The 25,696-nt window shown below is 36.9% G+C and overlaps 1 protein-coding gene across 2 annotated transcripts in view; it reads right to left on the bottom strand.

The window, feature by feature from the left end:
- Positions 1–25,696, bottom strand: part of SYT4 (synaptotagmin 4) — a 291,633-nt gene that overhangs the window by 258,120 nt on the left and 7,817 nt on the right. The gene's annotated exons all lie outside the window — the stretch shown is intronic.

The following is a 25,696-nucleotide window of genomic DNA, read 5'->3' as shown; positions in this document are numbered from 1 at the left end:
AACATTTTTTCACACAACACAAATGATAAAGGATTGATCACAAAAAATCTACAAAGAGCTTATGAGACTCAATAAAAACAAAGAAAATAATCCAGTCAAAAAATGGGCAGAAGAGCTAAAAAGAAATTTCTCTGAAGAGGAAATACAAATGGCCAACAGGCAAATGAAAAAATGTTCAACATCACTTGTAATCAGGGAAATGCAAATCAAAACTACCATGAGATACCATCATACACCAGTGAGAATGGCACATATTAAAAAAACTAGCAACAACAAATGTTGGCGAGGATGTGGAGAAAAAGGAACTCTCCTGCACTGTTGGTGGGAGTGCAAACTGGTCCAACCACTATGGAGAGCTGTGTGGAGGTTTCTTGACCTACTAAACATAGAGCTTCCATAGGATCCAGCAATTCCACTCCTAGGTATTTACCCAAAGGACACAGAAACATCCATTCCAAAGAACACCTGCACCCCTATGTTTATAGCAGCACTGTTTACAATAGCTAAGCTTTGGAAACCACCCAAATGCCCAAAAATAGATGACTGGATCAAGAAGATGTGGTACATATACACCATGGAACATTACTCAGCATTTAAAATGATAAACACATGCAGTTTGCAGCAACATGGATGGAGCTGGAAGAGATCATGCTCAGCGAAATAAGCCAGAAAGAAAAAAAAAAAAAATACCGGATGGTCTCACTCATAGCAGGAATCTAGAAAACTTAAATAAGGGACCAGGAAAAAGAATAACTATAAGAAACAAAAAATCAAAATCAACAAACAACTATGAACCAGAGACACTCTATGGGGGGTGGGGGCGGGGAAAGGAGGGCTTGGGGTCAAAATAAGGGGGTTGTAATTGTATGGGGAATATAAAAAATAAAATTTAAATTTAAAAAAAAAGAAATCTGCAAATTTCTTAACTGAATGAAACTGGAACACAGCAGACCAAGACGTGTGCAATGCAAGTAATGCTTTGAGAGAAAAAAAAAATCAAACATCATCTCTGATATTCTTATATCTACAAGGAATGTTTCCTAATATTCCTTTGACTGGCTTCAGTTTTTAGTATGGTTCTATTTGCTTCAAGATAGTGGTTCTGGTGCATATTTCATCTCAGTTTTCTCATGCCATTTCTCTCATGTACCTTTGCGTCTATGTTTCAATATCTTCAAACATTTCCAACCTACTTTTTTAAAGAGTTATTTATTTATTTATACAGGCACTGGGTACAGTCAGAAGCGCAGGAGGGTGAGAGAATTCACCAGAGCCAGAATGGGGAACAGAACAGGCAGACTGACGAAACACACTGCTGAGGGGAGCAGCAGGCGTGGAAGGAAAGGTCTGTGTGCCATGTGGGACCCTCTTTGGTGGCCGGGGATCAAACTGGCGCTGCAGAGGCTGCAGGCAGCTTCACAACCCAGCGCTCAACCCTGCGCCACCAGGGGAGGCCCCATTTCCAAACTACTTGTGCCATGGTAATCTGTTCACCATTTAAAATAACAGAGTTAAAAGATATCAAGTACAATATGTCTAGTGTATTGCAGGTTATAAATAGTTAATGTTTCAATGTCAGGAAACATACAGTCTGGAAGAGGGAAAACAAGCAAGAGATCTTTGAGGAATACATTATGTAACTGAGAACCAAATCGTATGGGTGGTACAAATACTAAGAATTATAGTAGGTCAGGGGAGAAAATGGTCCACAAAGATTATTTGAGGGACATTTTAGAAAGAGTTGAAAACTAAAGTCCATCAGTAATGCCCCAAATGAGTTAGCTGATGCTTTTCTTTTCCTTTGGGAAGCCCATGGGAAATAGGACCATGTGAGTTTTAATTATATGAATATAAAAATGATAAAAATGAAAGTATCATGGGATACTTTTAGAAGTCAGGTTGGGCTAAAATTCATCCTGGCAGAGCCCTGGGAATCCAGGAGAACATTATCAAGATCTCAGGAAGGTGGAAGGCCATGTGGGGTATTGCAGATAATTGTGTGTTAAAGATGATCAAACACACTTTAAACTTTTCCCAGACAGACACATAGTAATTAATACTAATATAGAAAATTGAAAAAAGATGTAGGGCAAGCGGTTTGTTCTGCAAAATGAGAAAAATAAACAGATTACTTCGGTAGACTATCAATGCTATATCCCAGTGACATCTGTCCATTTAGTTTAAAGTTACACCAGGTTTATATATTTGACAAGACTATTCCCCTTTAATAGAAAAAGTATAGTCAAAAGAAGAAGAAAGGTAAAAAGATAAAATAATCTTTCTTCTTTCTTCTTTTTAATTAACTTTTCACAAGTTTAAGAAAGAAGTCTAACAATTCAAGAAATTTTGTTTTAGATATCTGCTAATGGTTACCATCTATGAGGACTGATTTCAGAAATTAAAAGAATGGATATTTTGTAGTAGGTTGAAGGATTACTTGTAGTCCAGAGGAAGGAAGAACAGAATGATAATTAATTTTATGTCCTCAGTGATATCACAAGCTCTGGCTACATATTGTTTCTGCCATCTTTAACATGTGGTTTTGATTCTCACATTGTTCCATGGTGAAGTACCAGTGTTGGAGCTTCAGTCATTGTGCCAGTATTCCAAGTGGGAAAATGGAGAAAGTGGAGGGGAACTGACAAAAAGGCAAAAGTAAGTTCCAAGTGTCTGAAGCAGATAATCTCTAAATATCCTTCCAACTCTATGAGTCTAAAGGCATTAAAGTTCCAGGTAACAGAAAGAGTGCTCTAATATAACATAAAGCCATTAAAGTTCCCTTCTGTATTCTTACAACTATGATAAAGATTGAAATGTTCTGTTTCAAGAAAACCTAGATGGTAGTATCTGGAAAAATATAATAAATTTAATTATAAGTATAATAGTTTTATAATATAAAATTTATAATATAATTATACTTAAATTGTTATTATACTTAAATATGAAGAAACCTAGGCTTAATGGAAGTGCCTGATATACTAAAATAAAAAATATTTAACTATTTCCTAACACCTTTCAAAATTGGAGATGGAGAAGGCTTTGAAGGAGTCTGCAGCTAGCATATCTATGTTCATGAAAAAGAAATATCCTTTTTTAACTACCATGGTTCAGTGAAAAACTAAAATATGACTGCCATATACGAAACCAATTTAACAAAGAACAAAATGTTTACTTTTATAGCTTCTATAGCAACCAAACTGGGACTCCAGAAATTGCTTTTAAAAACCTTTCCCTGTTTTCTAGAAAGTCAAAAGAAACTCTGAAGTACCTCTGTTAAGAAATGTCAAGAGGCTCTATAGTGATTGAATCTTAAACTTACCAAATAAAACAGCTATTTGGTTAATGAGAACTTTTTGAAGTATTGTTTCTGAAGAGTGGCATGAAGTGTAAAGCTTGAAAAGCTCATTTGTCTTGTTAATATAAACAATGGTATCTTATTTTTCCATATAATTGTGAGGATTAAACTATTTCATTTGTATTCCATTAGTGAATGAGATTAGTGCTTTTATAATAACCCAAGAACATCATTTCCATTAAATTCCATAATTCTGGAGCCACATAATCTTTTTACTGTATTGTTCCAATTACATATTTTCCTTTTCAGTCAGATGCTTCTTGGGGAAAAAAAAGCAGATCTGAATGAATAGAAAGTGAACAGGCTGTAGCCATAAATAGATAATATGGAAAGCAACCATATATCCTTTTTTTCTCCACTTTTATTTATATATTTTTTACATCATTGTTCATTTTTGCGCAATGTTTGACATCTCCTCTAAGATGTTGTCCCCATAAAATTATCACCACCAAGACATCTGTGAACCATAGACTCTTGTGCTCCTCCCTCCCGTTTTGATCGCTCTCCCTCCCCGCCTCTGATTAATGTCTCCAATTTACAGTTTGCCTGCTAGTTTTGTCTTTTTTTCCCCGATCCCTTATATGGTTTCCCTATGTTCTTCCTAAAAGTGAAAATATCTAATATTTTTCTTTTTCCCTCTGACTTAAAAATATAGGCAACACACTCCATGCCATACATTTCAGAAACATCTTTAATAACTCATCAAAGAAAATGAAGGAAAGATAAACAGCTGGGACTACATCAAACCATGATATTTCAATGGAAAAGAAAATGTAAGTGGAAAACAAAAGACTAAGCAAAACAAAGCAGTAAGGAAAGTTACATTTAGAATAAGAGAGTAAAAATGGGACCTGGGGGTGTGGCATGGGGGAAAAAAGGAAGAGAAAAGGAATATAGAAAGGGCCAAGGACAAGGAGGAAAGGCAGGGAGGGAACGAGGGTGAGAGGAAGGAAGAGTAGGTAATTTAAATCCTTCTTGAATACAAATTACAAAAGTAGATTTCATTAGTGTTATAAGACCCCATACTATCAGTTGATGTCATTCATGTGCCTTCTTCAGCTACCTTCATAAATCACAAAGTTTATACAACTACATATCTGTTGTAGAACATTTGAATAGGGAAAATAAAATGAAACAGCAACACAGGACAAGCTAGATGATAATTATACAAGGTTCTTATGTTTATGAAATAATCATTTTATGTCACTGAATCAGTTACACCATCTTATTTATATGGGCTTGGCAATCCGTATAGATTAAACAAGAACAACAGAATGAAATACTATGATGACTCTTCTGCACTTTAAGATTTTAAGAGGTTTCCAAGTCATTGGAAGTAGGCATGAGTTATTATTCCTGAGTCATTTTGTATTACCTTCAATTGTACTATAGCAATGTTTTCAGGAGCTCCTAAAATATACAGGTTAAATTTCCCTGCAGGAACTTATCATGTACAGACTTCTAAAATCTTTTGACTGTTTATTTTATATTCCCTGCCTCCTTTTTTGTTATCTGCTGTAATTTTGACTTACTCTGTGTTTTTATTTTCTTATAACCTATGTTAACTTCCAATTTGCTACATTTTATTTTTTGTAGACTTAAGTATAGTGGAAAGTAATTATATTCAAATAGCACCATGAATAAATTCTGAGCCAATGAATGGGAGGCATGCTTAGGGACTTCTATTCTTGTTTATTTGTAAATATCTCAGGTTTTATATTTTTTCCAGGCTTCTTTGTGTCCTTGTGTGTTCAAAATTGCTAGATAACTAAATTACAATTTAATAAGAAGTATAGAAGTCAAAAGATGGAAGTTAGTTGCTTGATCATGATTTCATGGCAGATTAGATGGATTTTATCATTATTGCTAATAAGGCAAAAATTTACTTTTCTGCCATTCTCTGCCAGACAAATTGATAACTGCTTCTTTTTCTATATTCTTCATTATCTTCTGCCTTTCTCTTTCATAGAAATATTTAATAGCTTTTCACTCCAGCCAGCACATGATTAAAAGTCATTCAGATATATTCAATGAACAACACAACACACTGAGTTTAATTAATTTTTCAAAAGAAAAAAAAATCAACCTATTTTTAAACTTCCATAGGACAAAGCACTGTGTCAATAAATGAGGAAACTGTAGAGGTACCTGGCAACAGATGGTCTTAGTAGAATAATTTAATTCAGATTTTAATAGTAAGTTTAGATTAATTAAAGAATTTTTGTTTGGATAACAAATTATTCCTCTCAAATGATAGGTTAAGGTTTCTAACAGCTTTCTAATAATTTATCTTTTCAAAGTAGAGAGTTGTAAAGATCCAAATCAACTGTCATATGCTGGACTTCTTTGTTTTGACACTGTTAAAAATGTATTTCAGGGGATGAATGTCCTGGTCAAGAACGCCAGAGGAAGCTAGTCCATATTATTCCAGGATGCTCTTGCTTTGCCATCTATCTTTGAGGAAATAATGATACTGTTTCAAAAAGGTGACAACTGGGGACATACCAATAAAGAAAGTTCTGTCGTACTAAAAGGAATATTTTCTGTTTTCTGTAGTGTGAATGATCGTTACTGGCACAATGGTAAATCAAGCATCAAGTCCTCGATAAGGTAATAAATGATCAATTCTATTTGTTCTTTAGGATGAGCTGGGTTACCTCTGCCACAGTTTAGAATCATTTTCAGCTGCACCTCTTCACACCTACATTAGATTGTTTGCCATTTCAAGTAATGGCTTGACACCATTGGAACAACAGTGGGATGTCTGCCAGAAATAGAGACAGATTCAGAGGATGGTAAAAGATTAGGAGTTTTCTCCTAAGTTTTATATATAGCCCTGCCAAGCTCAGGAGATGGAAAGATAAAAATTACAGTGTGTAAAAAGGAATTCAAGCTGACTTATACATAAAACACCTTTCAAGATCGGTGACACTGAAAAAAAATTTAAAAAGAGGGTCTCAAATAGCACTAAAGGTCTTTGTTGGAATGAAAAAGAAAACAGGCAAGAAAGGTGTAAGTTTAAAGCATTATGTTCTTACAGTCATTTTTTCCAGCCTAAATTTTAGCCTATCATTTTCACATTTTATTTGTATAAAAGGAACATTTGTGATTCTCATGAGATCTTTCCTTGAACTTGTTTGGCCACAGTTAAAGTATTCCTGACCTATAGACTGTTTCGTTAGGAACAAAGTTTTCAAAACCACAAATCTGCTTAGATAGTCAGGTCTTCCAAGTACCAAAAGACAGCCAAGGAAATATAAATCTCTCTAGACTGGATGTTCACTGCTGAGGCACCAAAGAGTGAAAACAAGAGCTTCTAGGGTCAGTGCAGTCTACCCAGGAATGAAGTAAATGTCATGTCAATGCAGTGATGAGCTCTATACTAAGCACCTTTTCTATATTAAATCATTTAGTCCCCCATACAACTTTATCATTACACATACAGCAGATGAGGAAGCTAATGCACAAAGAAGCTAAGTATTTTAACTACATAGAGTTGATGTATACATATATATTACATATATATATAATACATAAATGTGTGCAAGTGATACAGTGGAGATGGACATATTAACAGCGGGGGAAAAAATGACTGTCAACAACTTCATATGGGGACGGGCAAGTATAAGCCAATTACAATCCTCCATTCCTGCTGCTCTTCCCACCATCCTTTTCCTTCTCTTCACAGTGTCCACTAGTCTTCTGTTGAGCTTCTGAACAGTGTAAGAGGTGAGAAAGGAGACATTCTAACACAAAATGGCAGTATGCCACCAGTGCCCAAGGATGGGGGGTGCTGGGTAGGCTGGAGACACCACACAAAAGTGTTTTGGCCATGTATTCCCTAGGACTCAAACCTCAGTGCTCTATGGCAGGGGAAGCTACTCCAAGGACATTGCCATCAGGATAAAGCTTACCAAAGGAGCTGAATGAACATGAGGCAATGGGGGAGATGAAGGGAATGAGTGGAATTGTGAGACTAATTATATAAAACAAATAGGTAAAGAAATACGCTGAAGATAAGTCAGGTTTCTTATTGGAGAAAGTACATCTAAATATTTAAAAAGGTATAGAGCATAATTACCCCTGATGTTAGATTAGAATTAGAGTTATGATATGAATCATACCATACATATGCACACACCTGTGTATATACTACATACAGCTCTAAATTATACCTGTACAAATACATCAATTATGTAGCTCTGTCGTCTGAAAGCTCAAGCTATCCCACTAGAAAATGAACACAACCAAAAACATTTTGGATTCTAAATATGGTCAGGAATCTTTAAAGAATATTAGAAAAATGCCAAATTCTACTAGAAGGGAAAGACAAGAATAGGAGGTAAAAATGAAGATAGAACCATGCATTAGGACACAGCCCCACACATGATAACAGTATCCAGAATGATTTGAGTGAAAAAGAGTTAGAAAGAAGGAAGTGGATTTATCTAATAGACATGATTCATTGATTAATTGGAAAGGAGAGAGGAAAGACATCATTATCAACTTTCAGCAGAGGACTACTTTTAAAAATATGTGCTTGCAGGAGAGGAGCAGCATATGGGGTTTTACCTTCCTGGTTGTACTGTGAGTTCTGGGCCACAGAACAGACTACAGTGTGGGGGTCGGAGTCATAACAATCTTGGAATATAATTCAGAAATCAAGACCTAAGGTCAGCTTTCTATGTGGGAGCAAATTCATGGCCTGCAGTAAAATCTTTTAGTGTTATAGATCTTAGTCCCAGATCTCCTAACCTAAAAAATAGGGATTATTTTAAGGTTGCTTTCAGCTTTGGAATTTGGCAGTTAAGATTTTAATGTGTGATAATTTCCTATTAAGTAAAGAACAAAAAACTAAGGATTTCACTTTTGAGCTAAAAAGCTGAAAGAAGAGTGTGAACAGAGATATTTAAACAGAGAAGAACATCTTGCATTTGTCCACTAGTCTTCAATACCTAGTATTTGGCTTTTACTTAGCAAAAGCTAGAAGCTTCTAAGTAACTTTTAGTCTAATCGATCGTTAACGTCAAACTAATTTTTGTCTATAGATTTGTTATTCTCAGCCAGAGGAAAATGAATTTTACCTAAAACTTCTATTTGGAATATTTATTGTAAAATAAAATTATTTTAAAAAATCTTAAGATTAATAAATATGATTGTAATAATGAAGAATTAAGAAAATAACAGTCCACAAAATTCTGAGTTTAGAAAAAAAATTGTATGCTTATCATGGGGAGGTGTGAGCAGCTGATACCAGCTCATCTAAGGGTGGTGATGCTAGCGCTGCCTACAATCAAGGTTACTGTGAAGATGACAGTAGCTAATGCAGCAGAGTATGTTTTGTTTTGCTTTTAATCAGAAGAACTTCTTTCACTTCCAAGGATAGGAACGGATTTTTATTTGGAACTGGAACACTGATAACACATATCTGAAATCCTGGAAAAGGTCCCCAAGTTATTGTCACATGTTATGTGTATTTTCTCAGCTTTCTAATAACTGTTATTTCCATCATATTAATAAAATGCAAATATCCTATGGAAACTATATGCTCTCTCAAGCCTTACTCTGAATTACTTTAATTAGATACCCAGATCAACTCCATGAGGCAGATAGTAGTAATGAAACGTTGGGATTATTGTAGAAATTGAGCACAGGAAACTTTTTGAACACATTTGATCAGAAGTGGGTAGTATGAGAAAAATCAGTGTCTTGAAGATCAGAGAAAGATACTAGATAACAGCCAGACTAGTTCTCAGAATGAATCTTGGGAGAATAGTGGAGACAAACTGAGTACACTAACCTGGTCTAAATTTGTGATGGCTTCTAGTAGATGGTATAACTGTTGAGTTTCTTTTAGCTGAGTTAAAACTAATTTTAGGGCCTTCCTGGTTGTGCAAGGGGTTAAGTCTCAGCACTATGAAGCTATTGCCAGACACTGCAGAGTGAGTAAGTTTGATTCCTGGCCAGGGAGCTACCCACATGGCACAGCAGAACTCTCCTGTCTTGCCCGCTGCTCCCCTCAGCAGCGTATTTCAGTAGATCTGCCTGTTTTGCTCCCCACTCTGCCTCTGGTAAATCCTCTCACAAACCCCTCCCCCTGCCCCACACATCTGGCCTACACCCCAACTCTTGTATGCATAAATAAATAAATCTTTAAAAAAAACTAATTTGAAAACCTATAAGACAGCTTTCCCAATTCAACCTGATTTTCTTTACCTTGTAATGAGACAAAATAGGCAAAACAGAGGAAAAGAAAGAATTATCTTGATTTGTATGAAATTATTATTTTTCATTTATAGCCAATACATAACTAGTATGCATTCATAGATTCATGTGAGCAAGCCAGATTATTTTATATAACTCAATGAGAAATTCCGTACAACCATTCAATTCATGGGCATGCCAAAAAGGACCTCAGTCATTCCAAGGATTTCCTGGTGTCTCATACCCTGTGGGCCTTACTCAGCTTCAAGATGTAAACAGGTGTAATGGTGGTGGACCATGTGGTTCATTGAGCCACACAGACTGCCACAAAGACAGCACAATCCCAGATTGCTTAGGTCCCCCCAGGTAGAGTTACCCTTGAACCAATGTAGACTCTTTTTACTTCCTAAACTACAGCGGGAAACTACTTCTGCCCCCTCAGCAGAGTTTTCAGGAAGGAAAGACTAGACTAATTCTATTACCTACACTTCTGTGAGAGCCACCTATCTCTTCCTAGTCTAGGGGAAATAATTGCTTTAAGTTATTTCAAGGCAGACTGTTCACACCTAGGAATCTCCCATTTTCGCCAAAGGCCTTTGGATCGTCACAGGAGCTAATACAGGTGACTTTAATTTTCTTTGCCACCTGCAAAGTATAAAGCCATGCACCTGCTGCAACAGGGGAACAATGGGAGGAAAAACATGGAGAAAAATTAATTAAAATACTATCCTGCCACCCATGGTGCCTACATAGATAAAACAGAATTTGAGGCTAAAATGACAATAGTATGACCTACACCCCAGCTCTTGTATGCATAAATAAATAAATCTTTAATTTTTTTAATGACAATAGTACCAATCACTATCCCCCAGTAGGTGGAGCTATAATCTATCAAATAACTAGTGGAGAAGCATTGGGGACAAAATAAAGACCAGACACATAAAAGTACTATTTGCCAGGAAATAAATCTAAATGTTTTGCACGTATTGGCTCAACACTCCAAAATACCCTGTTAAGGGAGCAACGCTATTAGACCCATTGTAGGGTAAAGAAAATGTCAGGCTTTTCTGCCCTTCTGCCATCAGGATAGATGGTGGATCCTTGTCCTGAATGCATGCCTGATGGCGGGCACCTGGAATAGGGTGTGGGCATAGGTAGATGGGATTCAGCTGAGCTAAGACTGTGCTTTTAAGGGCGGCGTCACGGGGACGCCAGCAGCAGTAGCAGCAGGAGCAGCAGTAGAAGCCGAAGAGAAGCCGAGATCACCAGAGAGCCCAGATAGAGTGAAGACTTGCTGGGGGCTGGGAGGCTGGCAGGCCTCCCAGCCCCCAGCCAGCACCCCTGCCTGCCATATGCCTGGTGAACCCCAAATAAAAAACCTGCAAAACTACTGAGGACTCTGACTCTTCCTTTACCCGGTCTGCATGGGATCAGAAAACCTGCACTGTGTCCTGTCCTGCCTTTACACCCATTTAGTAGATAAGCAAACCAACGTTCAGGGCATCTGAATCACTTGTCTAAGGTTACACAGCTTGTAAGTGCTGATGCTCAGAAACTCTGCCTCCAGATCATGCTCCTAAAATTAGAAAACGCTGCTTCTTTATATTCCTCTCCATTTTTTGAAAAGGAGTATCTCTCATTCACTCTTTATCCTTTATTTTATAAACAATAAAGAATTAATTGCAAATCTTTAAGTCCTTTGACATATGTTAATCTTCAAAAAGAATGGAAACAATCATTACATTCTGTTTTCCTTTGCTTGACTCTCAAACAACTGTCTTTTAAATGAGCAATAACCTTGCATCTTTCCAGTCTTTTCTCATGCATTTCCCTCTATCCACACACCCTCCCTTGCTCCTCTCTATTAACAAGGTATTTGTCCTTCAAGTTCAGCTCCAAACGTCCCACACTTGATAAAGCCAATCTCTATCCATTTTACTCCAGTCAGTATTGTCATATTAGTTTTCTTTATACTTCTGACACACCAGTTATAGCTTAATTACAATATATGTCTGGTCTCACAGAATGTACACATCTTGGGGCATAGAATATGGCATGTCTTCATTTTACATCCCACTACCTAATAATTTGTTAATTATTATAGTTTTTGAATGAATGAGCCATTGTTACAGATCTGTAACAAATACATATAAAAAAGGACAAAATCAAAGTCGCCTCTTATTAAAATAATTGAGTTGTGAAAGGAGTTTTTGTAACACGTTTGGAAATTTATACTCTTCTTTCCTTTTCCCAAATAGAAGCAGCTGTCCCTTAAATTTACGACAGAAACTTGGGCTGAAAAGCAGTGCTTGCTCTGTTCCTGCAGATGTCTCCAAGCACAGCTTGTGTGGGTGTGGTTGCACCTGACAGTGAATATTAAAGGTTTGGCCCATTTCATTTCTCACTTTGACAGAGACTCATATTTAAATAAATCCTGTCTCACCAGATGATGATCTCATCTGTACTTTTTCCAATACCACATTTTCTTTTAATAGACTGCTTTCAGGGAATTACTGACTGAGCAAGTATCTGAGGATAAGAGGTCATAGAGCCTTTCCTTTCCTCAAACTACCAGCCTCCAAATGCATATTATCTTGAAAGGCCACTTAACTAGCTAGCCCAAAACCAATTCTTCAACTCCCATTTACTTAGAAGATACTATTCAAACAGGTCTGACTATGTTTTGCTTTGAATCAATGAACATAGATTGACTCATTGCATCCAAATGGCAGTGCAGACTGCTTTATTTGGTAGTCCCAACTTCAGCTACAAGCTCCTACCGTTTTTAGCTGCAAATGTGATGATTTTTTAATTGGAAAAAAGTTTTGCTATATGATTGTAATAGGTAATGGCAATATTATTCTCAGATTGGTCCCTACAATTGGAAACAACTTCTTGTTCAGCTCCTACTTCCAAGCCATGGTCATCCCAAAACAGGAAAAATATTACTTGCATTTTAATTATACATCAAGGAATAGGTTTCATCAGGACTCACAATGAATCTTTTTGCCTTGCGTTCATCATTAGTTTCAAAAAATAAAATGAGGTACATTTATTCAGGAGATTCAGTATTTATTTTAAGACACCACTTTGATTTTGATGTTTGTTATACTCATTGCCACAGCTCTTAGTACAATAACCAATGACTCCCATTAAACTAACTCAAATGGACATTCATCAGTCTATACTTTAGGCAACATTTTTTCCCCACCACCACTCCTATTACCCCTTTGTATGTCCCTCTCCTGTTCCTCTTTGCCTCAGAACCCTTAACCCTCACTTTACTAATAACCACTAGTTTTTTGTAAGTATTTTACCTTGACAAATCACCTGCTCTATAAATTGCCAGCATTTGTCATTCTGACTTGTTTTTGCCACACAGAATTCCCTTATATTTCCTTTTTATCTGTTATTTCCTACACCAATATCAACTTAAATGCCATTTCTTTAAGGATATATTGAATGTATTTACATAACATGTCTTACTAATAATCTATTGCAAAATACTTCAAAGCATTTAAACAAGAGTTATATTCACTTAATTGTATTATTTTTGCATATTCTGGAAGAATCTAAATGCTCCAAGGAAAGGGTTTTGTGGGGGAGGGGGGTTGTACTTACTACAGTGTCACCCACAGTTAATATCAAAATCAAACATAGCAGGGCATTAACTATAACTGTGAAAATGGATTTTGTTCAGTACCTACTGAAGTAAAGAGCTGAATTCCATTCTGATTTGTGCAGGGTTAATTGGATGTTTTAAAGAGAGAGGGAGGGAGAGGGGAGAGCAGAACTAGTAGAGTCAGAAAAGTGAGAACTACAAAGAAGTGGTCATTGCAATTGGCTTATGCCAGCTATTCACTAGCTGGTAGTTACAGAAGTTAGGATTCTAGCCTCCCACAGAGACTGGGAGACAGAAGTCCTATCCTTCCTGATTTCATTTCAAAGGACTAACTTTCAGATCCTGTAGCGGGACACCTCTGAGTTCTAAGAGACATATATTCATGACTGTAAGACCTTTTCAATAAATGCTCTAAGGTAGGAATGTCAGGGGTCTATGCTATAGTGTTGGCTAGAACAAAGCAGTAGAATTTTCCTGGCAGTGTTGAGCTTTCTCAGGCAGGCATTTTATTGGGGAACAGGGGTCATCCTAAGGACATAGCCTTATGCTTCTAGAAACTATGCCATACTTTAGATTAAACCTCTCAGTGCAGGGATTCGGATGCAGTTGTTGCACACCAAGAGTCCTGCAGTACTAACACAGCTCACTTACAGTAAACACACAAAAAATACTTGTTGAATGATTGATAGAACCATGATTCCTTCGACAGGCATGCTCACAGCATTTACTACCATGGAGAGGAAGCTTGGCACGATATGGTACAAACCAATTCTTTTCAAACACCTTACTCATTACCATCACCATTACTATCAATAGCTTGTTCAATTATTACTACGAATTTTGAAGAAGGATTGTTGCACATTTAACATGCTACATTTAACAAAGTGAGTTTTAGGTTCATTTCTAATATTTTGTCATTGAAATGCACTCTATCCCACCACACCTATACACCATTGTTGGGTAATCTGAAAGGTAGGGCACTTGTGGTTGCAGGTGCAAAAAGCTGAGCCAAGTTGACTTAATAGAAAATTTATTAACTCACATAAATAAAATGTCTAGGGAAAGAACTGGCCCCCACATTGACAGAGTGAATTAGAAGATATTCTCAGTGCTCAGTTAGTCTCCATTTCTGACTCTGCCTTTTGTTATGTTGGCTTCAGTCTAAGGTCCCAGCTGGAAGCAAGATAATGGGCATAGGTCCAGTTCACACAATCACTCAAGCTCATATTCAGCAGGAGAGAGTAAATCCACTCCCGAGAAGGCTCAAACAAAGTATTTGCATTGAAGCCTCATATTTCTGATTGATGCAGCAGAAACATGCAGCCACCCCCAAACTACCCAGTGTTGGGGGATAGATAGAATGGGCTGACAGGTATCTAGTCATTGCTCACCTATTCCACAGTTGGGTCGGGGTTAGAATCAGAAACCTAGGAAGGACATATCTTGAGAGAACGTGAGGGGAATAGGGACCCCCAATAGACATGGTAATTTTTTTCCAAAGTGTGTGATGGGAAGTCACGTAGCTCAAAATACAACTAATGCACACTATATTGACTTCTTATTGCATTCTTCACAAACATAGATTCCTTCTCTCTATACATATTAAGAGCAGAAACAATGAATAACCATTAAATCAATAAAGGTTTATTGCTTCTAAAATTGCAAATTTATGTGACAAATCTGTATAGTCATTTATTGTAGTGGAATTTAATCTTATATGAGCACAAATAGAAATACATGATTATTTTGAAGGCTGTAAAAGATTCAGAATTCTAAAGACCAATATCTGTTTAATGAAGTGCTATCCTAACAAAATAATTTTTATTAACCAATAATATATTTGAAATAATAGATATATAGGCTTCTCAGCCATCTGCTGTAGATTTCTTCCCTTTTTTGCTCAATTTTTCAAAAATAAAAATGGTCATGACTTCCCTCTATCACTTCCAACTTAGGAATAGTGAAAAAAAGGTTGTCATTTACTCATTAGTAATGACATGGACATTATGAAATGACTTTATGAATAACCTTTTTCCTCCTGGAATCTATCATCCAAATTTCTCTCTGTGAAAGAACTTGAGAAAAGGAAGAGCTCACCTATTACAGTTTCTAACTGTAATGAATGAGGGTGTTCAGTGTGAGTTCAGACTTCAGTAGAGGGAGAGCAGGCAATCCTACCAGTCTAGGACACAGAGCATCATTTTGTACAATAAATAGTATTTCTGAGCCTAACAGCATCTGCCAAGATAGCACATTTATAACCAGAAAGTAGCTCACTCATCTACCAGAGCCACTTTCAGTATGTGATTAGAATTCTGCTTCTTCAACTCTGTGCTCTAATGCCAGTATTATTTCTGGCTACATATTGCAAACACTATTCTATTTAGCATACACAGTTTTCTTGACTGCTTTGTTCTGGGAATCATTTTCTATTGATTTGTGTCCAGGTGCATTTATCATGCTAGCCCAGCACTGTAATTAAATGGCTAAAGTCATTCTGTATATGAATTCACTGTGCTCATTATTCCCATTCCACTTAATTCAGCATCATCTGTAGACTTCTAAATATTGCTTCTACATTATCATCTGGTATATACTCAATAGCATTCTTGCAATTTAAATCTTTCATTTTCAACTGTGATTTCTGCTCCTAAAGTTTCATCAATTGTAGATCACAATATAGATTTGGGTAGTAATGAAACTGCTGCTCTGCGAAAGACTTAAATAGTTCATATGGTTTGTCCCCAGCCTTTAGAATGAGTCTCATTCCAAAAGATTAAATTACATTTTATTTTCACATATTATTGAGAAAAATCCCCAGTCTTCCTCCAGTGTTTATTGGGCCTTATATCGCAGGGATGGAATTGCTCAGTTCTCTTGCTGCAGGGAGTATGACTGACTGGCAGCTCCTGCTGCTATCCCTCTGGGTTCACATTTTCGCCAAGGTCATGCTTCCTGTTCTGTACTAAGGCAAAAGCTAAATATTTTGTGAGGGGTGAAAGCAAGCCCATTCCAGCAAAGCTTGGGGTTTCCAAGCTAAGTTTTTCTTGGAACTGAGCTGCAATCAGAGCCTATCTGTCCTATCCCATCCACCCTCTGTCCCCCTCTTTCTACAGACTCTATATCTGCACCACTGTTTGTGGCCTTCCCCTTTCTTCCCTTGCTCTCTCCTCCCAGTACACAACGGTCATCTCAATTCCATCTGATGACCGCTTCTAGGAAAACACAAATTAATGCAACTTACAGAAAAACCTTCCTTAGGTTGAATTATAATTCTATATGCTGGCAAAAAGTTACTGCCTTCAGTTTATTGTTTGATGGAAATGGAGAAAAACTATAAAAAGCATAAATAGTCCTATATATGAATAATTGTACTAAGGTATTTTAAAGCATTCTATCTTCTCATTTGTGTTGAATTCCTATATCTTAAAATGTCATTATAAACTCATATACCTAATTTATTGTATCCTTTAGTTCTACCATGTTTCAGAGACTCTGAGGTAAATGTTTCTTTCATTTTTAACATCTCTGAAGTTGTGATGTGATGTATTTTACAAGAAAGGGTATTTCAAATTTAATGGGTATTTTTTTCTTTAGTGATAGATAATTTAATCAATGGCACATATATTATATCAAGTTTTGATATTCTCTATATATAATTTCTCTGTATTGTGTGTTGTGAGTAAATGTGTATACCTGTGTGTGTATCCCTGCACCATGCATTTTATTATTTTTCTTTAATCTCTGTATGATCAGTGATTAGTGTAATGGAAGAAGATCTTTAAATTCCTCTATATTTCAGCCCCATTTAGTCATTCTAATATAGCACTTCTTTCCTTAGTTATGTGAAAGAAAATCTTAAAATTGTGCTTAGAAATTTGAAATGCTGGAATCCCATGAGATGCTTTTCTCTACTCAGTCTTTAGTCAGTTTTATGAATATATTGAAGATTTATGATAAGAATGCTATTTTGGAACCTAGAATCCATCTATTTTCTTCACATCAAGTCCTCATTTACATTTGCTTCTTCGTATTTGGTGCATTTGCTCCCAAGAAAGAGCAAATACCATGTTAGAAATAAAAGTATAACCACCTTGGGGTCAAAATTGTGGTATAATGTAACAATAAAGATATACATGCTAATGTTAAATGTTAAAGAGCAATAGCAAGAAAAAAAATTACTAACACTTACTGATAATGTAATGATTAAGAACATATTACATGGAGTGGGATTTACTCAAGGTCAAGTTTCTTATGATATTAACTAGCTTTAGAAATGTTTGGCATTTATTAATAATTACATAAATGAACTTAACCTCACTAGAAATCTGTGCTATTTCTTGAATGTACCATTTCTTAATTCCACACCCACCCTTTTATATTCTGCTTTGTGATATCGGGCATGGGATTCTATAGACGACATTCTAATTTGCCAGTGGTTCCTTGTTAGAGTTCACATTTCAGGGAGATTGCAAAGTTGGAGGAAGAAGGGATTCTTCCTTCCTTTCTGTAAGCTTTTCCTGTCAGGATCACCATAGCAACACTTCTTCACTCCAGCAGTAGCACTTCTTCCCAATGGCAGAGGCCAAATCCAAGTTGTGTCTGTTTCAATTCGTAGAACAGGCTTTACTGTCCCCTCTTAGAGACTCTAGCATCAGTCATTTGGTGCTGGCCTTGTCCTCCTAATGTTTGAGCCCCAATCTCATAGGATCCTTCCTCCAAGACCAAAGATACTGGTAGGAGGCCTGAAGCATCTCCTCCTCACAGGTCTGGGTTTCAACTCTTTTGGGCCATCCTCTAAATTTCAGAGTTTCCGTGATTCTGATCTCATCTCTTATTTTCTCAGTCCTAGTACCAGTAACAGGTAGAGTCCAAGGATGCTGCCAAACATGCAGTCACAGGTAGTCTCGTGTGATAGGAATTATCCAGCCGGAAAAGTCAAGCCTGCTGAAATGGAAACCCTGAGGTAGAGTCCTATATCCCTTTCTCCAGGGATTTAGGTTAAGTTGAAAACAGAAAAATTTTCAGAAACATCAGGTTCTTCTTCCCTTTGTAAAAGCCTGAGCTTATTGAAAAAGTGGTATTCGAGAGGGGGAGGGAGAGAATGGATTTGCACAAGAAGGACATAAGGGGGCAGAGTTAGGGGGAGGGATTTGTCTAAGAGTTTAGAAAGTGGCTTTTCAGGAAAGACAAGAGAGACCTGTGACACACTTGGTGACAACCTGCTGGAGTGGAGGCAAAACTTTATAGTTTGATAGCTGGGTCAAGAGAGGCTGGTCCTGGTTTCCCAACCTGACAAACCGTGCCTGTGTCCATGTGCTCACAGAAGCAGAGGCTGAGACCACGTGCCGCATGACCAAATTCTGATGTTAGCATAAACCTGGGGACCAGCAATTCTCAAAAGAACTCCCTGAGTGTCCCATCAGCATGGCAGATTAGGAATTACAACTTGATTATAGAAAACGGAAATAAACATGATTTCATTTTTCACACAACTGGCTTTGTAGCCTGAGTCACTATGGAAGTAAGTTTGGTAGTAGCTATAGTCCCGTAGATAACAATAGCAACTGAGGCTATAGTAGCAATAGTATTAGGAATGACTTCATGTAATAATAGTTACTAATACTTTTGCTGTTTTTATCTACCCTGAGTAATATGAACACAAATTTCTTCAAATAATTTGTTTTTACTTTAACTGAATCCTTGGCAACAAATATGCCAGCCAATGTAAATACAAAAGAAAAAGAAGTGGGCAAACAAAAGATAGTATTAATATGTGGGAGATTTTTTTATTTCCACAAAACAACTCTTTTTTTAACATTTTACTTTATTTTACTTATATTTTATTTTATATATTTTTACATCATTTTTCATTTTTGCACAATCTATGCCTTTTCATTTTGGTTATAGTCACCATACAATTTGGACCCCCCTTATTTTGACCACAATTCAAACTATTACTTTCTCATGTGATCCTTGACTCTAAAATGCTCATGAATTTACTTATATCAGCAATGTTGCATAGAGATATAAAAAGTATGACTCTATTTTTATAAATCTACTATATATAACATGGGCATATAACTTCAACAACAAAATTTTGAATTTTTTCTTTTTATCACAATATTGACACTGCCTTCAAAAAGAAATTCTCATATTTACCAACATCTTTGTCAACAAAAGCAATATAAAATGTTTCTCTGACATGATTTCCTACAACAAAGAATAAGCAAGCCAAGGGAACTGGTCTAAGCACCTTCACTGAGGACTGGATACAAGTCAGCATTCCCCCACATACAGGCCTGGTCTACACATGTTTTGAAATGACTATGGTGAGGAAAGTTCAAGGATTTGCATGGAAGAAAGATGAACTGGAAACTAGGTTGAATCTCGGCCTTCAGGCAGTTGCAGCTTTCGTGTCTACCCAGAAAGATGAAGTAACCCAACTCCAAGATTAAGATACCCACCCATATTCCATGACTAGTCCCTTGAGGACCCTAAGAAAACTGCACATACAGGAGCTGGTTACCACATGAGGTCTTCTATCCTCTAGGTTATATTGCTAAAAAGTTATGGAACCCTTCACCGCACAAAATGAAAACCAAACAAACACATAACTTCCTTCCTTCCTCCCTTCCTCCCTTCCTTCCATATATTTATTTACACAAGCACTGGGTACAGTCAGAAGCACGGGAGGGTGAGAGAATTCACCAAAGCCAGAGGGGAGAGCAGAGCAGGCAGACTGACGAAATACACTGCTGAGGGGAGCAGCGGGCAGGAGAGGTCTGTCGTGCCATGTGGGACCCTCGCCAGTGGCCGGGGATCAAACCGGTGCTGCAGAGGCTGTGGGCAGCTTCACGAAAGCCCAGCGCTCAACCGCTGCACCACCAGGGGAGGCCCAGTTTCTTTCTTTCTTGCATATGTAGCCTGACTTGCACATGAAGTCCAGTCAGGTCTGACATGAAACCCGTGGTATTGAGAAGACATGTTTTTTCATCTTGTGATTTCTCCAACCAAACTTTCTATTCTCAATGTTCATTCATTGTCTAAGATGCTGCAGGACCTCTAACTATTAAGTCGGTGTATGTCTACAAAGGGAATCAGTTGCAAGGGAGAGAGGGGCAAGCATCTCATTTTAAAGATAGCTGTATATTGCCCATATCAATTTTCCTTATATCAATTAAGCAACAACTTAGTTTCAGTGAAAGCAAGAGTATAGACCTATTCCAGGTGATCATGTGCCTAGCTTAGAATTTGGTATCATATTACTTAAGAACAAGAGTCACCAGAATTTTTTCTGTAAAGAGCAATAAATATTTTAGACTGCACAGGCCATATGGTCTCTGTTGCAAGTACTTAAGAATTTGTGCTGTTGTATTGCAAATAAAGCAATAGACAACATGTAAATGTATAATGATGGCTGTTTTCCAATGAAACTATTTATAGTAAAGATGGCAGGGCGAATAGGACCAAGGCCATAATTCCCCAACTCCTGCTCTAAAGTATGAAATAGGGCCTCCCTGGTGGCGCAAGGGGTTAAACGCCGCTCTATGGACCTCTCCTGCCTCGCCCGCTGCTCCCCTCAGCAATGTGCTTCAGTCGGTCTGCCTGTTCTGTTCCCCACTGTCTCTGGTGAGTCCTCTCAACCCCACACCTCTGGCCTGTGCCCCCAGCTCTTGTATGCATAAATAAATAAATCTTTAAAAAAAAAATAAAGTATGAAATAAGCAGGTACCATGTGACAGTCAACTGTCCCTGACACCATGTTATTGCCAAGCACAGCACAGAAGTAAAATTAAAAATTTCCTTTTTTTCCAGATCAAGTACTATCGCCATGAAAAGTTTCCTTCTGATAGCCTGTTCTCAGGGTTACAAAAACTTGGTTTACCTAGGAAAGGCCTATGTTCTTCTTATCCCAACGAGTATCTTCTACATCACAGTGCCCCCAAAGTTATGCTGCTAGCAGATACGTAAAAAGAAAAAAAAGTCAGGGCCTCCCCAGTCGCACAGTGGGTTAAGCATGCGCTGTGAAGCTGTCTGCAGACTCTACAACGTAGGTTCGATTCCCGGCCGGCCAGGGAGAAACCCACATTGTGTGGCAGACCTCTCCTGCCTCACCATCTGCTCCCCTCAGCAGTGTCTTCAGTCTGTCTGCATGTTCTGCTGCCTGCTCTTTCTGGTGAATTCTCTTGCCCTCCTGCTCCTCTGACCTTTACCCTAGTTCTTGTATAAATAAATAAATCTTAAAAAAAAAAAAAGAAAAAAGTCTGTATAAAGGCTCAAGCATAACGTACATCATAGGTTTTATGTGTTGCAGCTAAAAACTGGAAACAACACAAATATCCATAAAAAGTAAGATGGCTAAATACTGTAATATGGAATACTGATCAATAACAAATAGTAGGAAGCTTGAGACAACTTGGGATATTTTAAGAATAATTATGTTGAGATAAGAAATCAGAAATAGCATATATACAGATATGTGTGTGTGTAAATATATAGTTATTCCATTTATCTAAAACTCAAGAAAATGAAAACTAATAGTAATAGAAACAGTGACTACCTGGAGAAATTGGAAGTGGAGCAGTCGGGAGCTAAGGACACATAATTAAGGTACAAGATAGTAATACTTACTATCTTGATTGTAGCAATGGTTTCACGGGTGTATACCTTCCTCAAACAGCAAATTTTACAATTTAAATATGCATTTTATCATATTTTAATTGAACTTCAATGGGACTATTTTTAAAAGTGTCTCAGTTTGAATCATAAACTCTATGGTCACTCTACTTAACATATGTCAACATAAAGTATGTTATATTGAAATGCTGTTTCTTTTCCAGTGGCACCAAAAACAAAACTTGATGACTAGCAGGGGAAAAAAAGGAATTTCAAAAAGGGACAAAATCTCTGTAGTGGAGACATTCAAGTTGCCAGATTAAAACTAAGCTTATTTTGCCTCCCCTGGTGGTGCAGCGGTTGAGCACTGGGTTTCAAGGCTGCCCTCAGCCTCTGCAGAGCCAGTTCGATCCCCGGCCACCAGCAAGGGTTCCACAAAATAATAAATAAATAAATAAATAAATAAAAAATTCAAAAAAATAAAACTACGCTTATTTTAACCTCTCAATTTGTTTTTAACTACTAAATTGCCTTTAGTAGACAATTTAGAAGAACCTTCAAGATTATTCATGGCTGAAATCAAAATCATGGCTACCAAATCAACTCCATTTAATTTATTGACTTATAAACGAATATGACTATTCAGAAGTAATTTATTTTACTCTAATTGGTTGCTCGAAGTGTCAATAAAAACAAATTGACCATTACTGTGATGAAGCTTGTTGGGTCTATCTGCAGAGATAGACGTATTAAGACTGATATTCTTACTCTTATACATGCTCATGTACTTTGCATTACATTTGGGTTCTTCATTTCCCTGTCTGGAGAGAGTTAGAATAATTATTCTCTAAAACAGTTTCCAATTATGTGTCTGTGATTCTTTTATCCAAATCTACCTGTCTCATTTCTGCTCTAGTAAGGTGACTGTCTACTTTCATTTGTGTCTATTTTCCATAACTTTATTTTTGTCTAATCTTTTTTCTTCTCTTATCCTCTAACATTCTTTTCTGTTTTTGTATATTAATGACCTACACTTGAAAGGTTTTTTTATTGTAAATACACCATTCCATTTTTACTGCTAATTGAACCAACAGAATTGTCTACATAATTCTTAAAATAAAGCCTTGTCACTTAATGGAGCTTGAAAAAAATACAGCATGCTTTTTCCAAGGTGTGGGCCTTTTTGGGTTTTAGGAAATCAAATCCTCATGCCACCTGGTGTCTATTAAGGAAAATACAGCTAGAGACATTAAAATTATATTTTCACCAACACCAGAGAGTGGCCTATCCCAGCCTACTGAGATTATGTATGATTGATTCTAGTCACTGACACACTATCCATGAAGACAAGGGGCTCACTTGAACCTCACCACTGAGCAACCCTAGTATCAGCCCACACAGAGATTTGTTAGTCCTCATTCATATTCTCTAATTACCTAGTTCCTAGAAATAAAGCACATCCCTTATTTCCTTAATTTTCTAATCATTGATTTAAGATCAGAAATTTCTTAAACTAGAAGGGAAATCAAAAATAATCTAATGCAAACTTCTAGTGAAAATCAGCCAAGAAGTTGGGTTAGACTCATCAGAACACAGGTTCTTTCTTCCCAATAAAATGTTTCTGATATAATGTTCACCTTATATTATCTCATGAAGTTTAGGATTGACTAAGTAGAAAAGACATAGAAAATAAGAAACAGAAGTTAAAAAAATCATGAAATTTCTGAATGGATATGAAATACTTTTTATAGTTTTGGTTCATTCAAATAAAGATTACTGATATATGATTATTTCTAAGATGATTCAAACAAAAATAGGGTAGAGGCTATGTGTTAGTACTTAGTGTAACTTGACTGTGAGCTATGACATCAATTAGGAAAGAACCAGGCAGAGGAAGATCTGGAGCTAAAGAAGAGACTGATTATGGAGAGTGACAGGGCTCCACTAGTCAGAGTTGAAAAATATCATAAAATTTGTATTCTGTCAAATATATCTAAGGAATTACTGTTATTTGAAAAAGTAGTGCACCAGAAGTAGAGACAGCAATAACTACAGCAGGTTTCTACTAGAGAGTTGAATGGCAGCCACCTCCAATTCTAGGAGAGGGATTAATGGAAAGAAGTAGGATAGCATTGTGTTAGGTTTTTTATTTTATTGACCCAATAGATTTGAGCCCTAGATGCTAACTGTGGTACAGATGAAGGCAGTGATTTAAAAGTTCAGTGAAAGGCAATATACAGTGCTCTGGGCCAGGCTGGGCCACTCTGAGCACATGGGAGCTAGGGAACTTGCTCTCATTCCAAATTCTGGTTCTGTTTGTGCTAGAAATATCATATCTAACTTTCATATTATCGAGAAGCCTTCTTTTCTACTCTGTTTCCTTCATTTAACACTATTTCCTGAGTGCCTAACTCTGTGTTGAGCATGGCTGGCTTCTCACACAATAGTTTAAAATAAAATGTGTTTTCTGCCAACATGGAGTGGGAATTTCCTTGGGAACTAGGTACAGCTAAAACTAAAAGCCAGTATCTTAATTTTCTGATGGTAGATATGGCTGAAGAATAATGAATTAAATGTGTCAAGTTCATTATTTTTATAAATGACACTATAAAAACACAGTCAAATCCAATATCTTTACCATAATATTTAAAAGTAAAGTAGCTTTTTGGCCCATCACAGACTAAGTGATGAAGGGGAAAACATCACTTGTAGCAACATAGCCAGCAAAGAGCAAAGAAATTTCATCAAACAAATGAAACTGTGCCAAGAATGGCAGAGAAGCAGGCAGAACTGAAGCACCACAGGGTGCATTTTACCCAGAGCCTGATGCAAAATGGAGGCTCCTGAGGTCCTGTTTTGCTCTAAATATATGAATGCCTTACTTCACAGGATGTTGATTGGCTCCCAGCAGGCATTCCATCACAATTTATGGGTGAATGAATGAACAAGAGAATGTCAAGGATGCTTATCATGGACTACTGTGATAAGTTGAGCAGGCAACCAATGTAATTCTTTATCTGCTTTCACTAGCAATTGGCACCTAAGTATTTATTTTGTCACCATTTCCTTTTATTTTCCAAGCTGATCTTTACAAACTTTAGAAATTTTTAAAATTTCTTTTCACTTAAAATAGGTTGGGGAACTGTAGACTAGAGAGTTAATCAGGACTTTAAATTCTATTAAATCCACAGAGGCAGCTATCAGTCTACACCAGTCCATCTTGTTGACAATGCAACAGACTGAACTGCTCAAAATGACTGACAGCTCCATTTGCCAGGCAGCCATTCTGAGTGGCAGCTGTACTTGCACAATGTCCGTTTTGAGTGGCATCTCAACACCAAGAACACCTAGTTTGATTGAGAGCTTCACATACAAATAAGTGAAGCCAGGATATCTCTAAGAAACTGAAGAGAAGGTGTGGGAGAGATACATTCTTTGACTTTTGGTTCTTCTCTGCTCTTTTTTTCCGTGAACATTTCATTATTATTACTAAAAGAATATAAAACATGTACATGTAAAGTAGATAGCACTATTTCTCACAGCTCTGTTTCAAGTCAACTAGTTTTGTCTTGTGCCACATGAAAATGTTTGCACCCCTCTATATATTAAACACGATCATATTTGAGGATACATGTGTAAAATGGCCATATTGTACTGTTATCCACCCTCACAAAAACCACCTAATTTTCATGAGTGCTACCTAACTTACTATTTTAGCAAGCATCTTTGACTTAAGATTGAAGTTCACTGCAAAACACAAGAGGAGTCAGCAATAACAAATGTTTGCCTAAAATGAAAATTATTTACTGAACAATTAGCATGTGGCTAAGACAGTGTTAGGGACTAATTAAAAGAACACAGTGACTGGAAGAAGGACAGTATTCAGCAAGTCTATC

Source organism: Talpa occidentalis, unplaced genomic scaffold (assembly GCF_014898055.3).
Source record: "Talpa occidentalis isolate TD23 unplaced genomic scaffold, MPIMG_talOcc4v2.1 talOcc4.13, whole genome shotgun sequence".
Lineage (NCBI taxonomy): Eukaryota > Metazoa > Chordata > Mammalia > Eulipotyphla > Talpidae > Talpa > Talpa occidentalis.
The sequence above is the reverse complement of the archived record's forward strand: the minus strand, read 5'-3'. Positions and strand labels throughout refer to the sequence as shown.